We start from the raw sequence: 2,484 nt of genomic DNA on the forward strand, positions 1-2,484 counted from the left end.
ACAATTTATCTCTGTTTTTCCTTTTCTTATCCTCCTCTGTTTGCTATAGAAGATATAATAATGTTTGAGTGTAAATTAAAGGTAACATAACTTCAAGGAGACAAAAACTTTGAAGCTATTTTATCATAAGTGCAAAGCTATTGCCCTCCTGTGAAGAAAATATAGCCTGAAAGCTTTTCCAGGCTGTCTGCAGCTCAAATGTGTTTCTTCTATGAGAAAGATACAATTCCAAGGTGAAAGAGCCCAGATGTTAAAGTCTTCCTACTAACCTACACCAACTAACTCCAAGACAGAATAAGCTGTTTAACTTCAGTTCAAAAGTCTCAAGAGGCTTCTCTTCAACCTCCCAAATATCAAAATCATGCTCACATATTTAAACAATTAGGTGAGATGCACAGGAGTTACCACTAAATAGGTCTGAAATCTGAGTGCTAAATATGCAGCTAATATTAATCAAATTCAGATTTCACCTACAGAAAAGTTTTAAAACTTATTCTTATGTTCCTTGATTTCAGGAAACTGAAAAAAAAAAAAAGTGGGGGAGGTTCCAATTAAACTTAACTTACTGTAAAGCAAAATTTCTTTGGGATTAAAAAAAGAAGCCAAAACTGCCAAGCAATCTAGAAAAGGAAAAAAAAAAAAAAAAACACAAAATTTGAAAGTATTGTTTCAGTTGTATCACTGGTTAAAATTATGGAAAATTATGGTACCTAAAAAAAGATTTCTCTGCCTATACCACAAAATTACTGAAAACCTGTCAGAGTCCTTCCTTCCATATACAGTATCAGAGAGTTTGAGTTTTACAATCCTTTCAGTATAAAATTTAGAATATTTAAAAAGTGGAAAGACTGAAGTTTAAAAAAAAAACTACCTGCAATCCAAATAATTAACATTAGTTGTGGGCTAATGATGCAACAAGCACTGTTGGAGCATTACTGTACTTATTGGACTGTTACTGCTCCCATGTCACAGTTGAAGAAACTGAGTCTTAGATCAATTAAGTAATTGGCCTGTGGTCTTGGAGCTAGTAAGTCATATAGAACTAATAAGTCACTATCCAAGGTCACACAGTTAGTTAAGTGGTCAGGAAGATTCAAACCACATCTGTTTAACTGTGGAATCGTAGCTTTTAACTAAGTGAAACTGCCAATCCCTGAAACTAATAATTTTTAAATTGATATATTTCCCCTAGTCTTTTCTTATGTTTATAATTTAACTTGTATTGTTGTAGACACCTGGTCACAGAAATATTTAAAAAATTAAAAAGTAAAAATGTAATTTGTATAAAACTATTCATGATACAGTTAATATGTTCTTTTGTACTCTTTTAAGCTTCGTATTTTTCAAAAACATGATTTTCAGTGCCTGCATGATATTCTAGCATGACTATAACATAAATTTAACCATTCTCAGTTTTTCAATGTCAAAAAGAAATGCTTTGGCTTATAACAGTTGACTGGATTTTACATTTTTCCTTGGGATAGATGACTGATACAACAGGAATGGCCATTTGTAAAGATCTTTATACACACAGTCTCTACTTTCTTTACAAAAAAAAAAAAGTTTATACTTATGAAACTTCAGGCAACAGTGAGTGTGCAGGTCTCACCATATTCTAGCAGCATAAAAAATATTTTAAAGTCTTAGCTAATTTAATAAGGGGGAGAAGTTTATCATTTTAATTTAATTTGCATTTTTAAATTATTCCATAATTTGGAAATGTTTGTGGTTATTGACAATTACATTTTCTTTCTATACATTACCTACTTATATCCTTGGCTGCTTTTCTTTCAGACTGCAATTGTTTCTCTGTTGTATTCTCTCACAGAACATGTTGATGTGCCTTTTTAATAGACCCATACACAAGTATTAGAGTTGTTTAAGCATCAAACATGAGACAATGCTTCCCAACGTTACAACACACACATCCCAAAGAAAGGTCAAGTATGCTAAAATGATAAACTTCAATTTCTAGTACCTGCATTTCTGTAGCCCTCTTCTGCTATTATCATTGTACTATTTTTATTCTGAAAGTATAATACTAATATCAAATTGACATATTATTCTGACTGTACCCAATGTTATAAGGATATTTATAAAAACAATGTCAAATTATATGCTTCAAAATCATTTTTATAAGAAGTTTATTTTAAAACTTGTTTTTAATTGTTAGATACCTATTTTCTTGACCTGTAAGTTGCAGACGTTTACCAGTGGAGTAGCTTTATTTCTAAACCTGTCTAAGGTGATCTTTTTATACATCTCTCCCTGCTCAAATATTTTCTATTTTGGATCAAATCTAAGTTTCAAATGTCAACCTTACTTCTCTTGAAAGGAGGCTTTCTAAGCTATTCTTCGCTCCATGCCAGGCCTTGTGGAGCAGCTCCTTGTCCCTGTTCCCTACACCCTGAATGTCCATGGCTGCATCTTTTCCTCTCTCAGTCCATTTTCCCTGGCTAGCCAAAGCTCTACCACCTCCTGGTT

The sequence above is a fragment of the Mandrillus leucophaeus genome, unplaced genomic scaffold (assembly GCF_000951045.1).
Source record: "Mandrillus leucophaeus isolate KB7577 unplaced genomic scaffold, Mleu.le_1.0 Scaffold236, whole genome shotgun sequence".
Classification (NCBI taxonomy): domain Eukaryota; kingdom Metazoa; phylum Chordata; class Mammalia; order Primates; family Cercopithecidae; genus Mandrillus; species Mandrillus leucophaeus.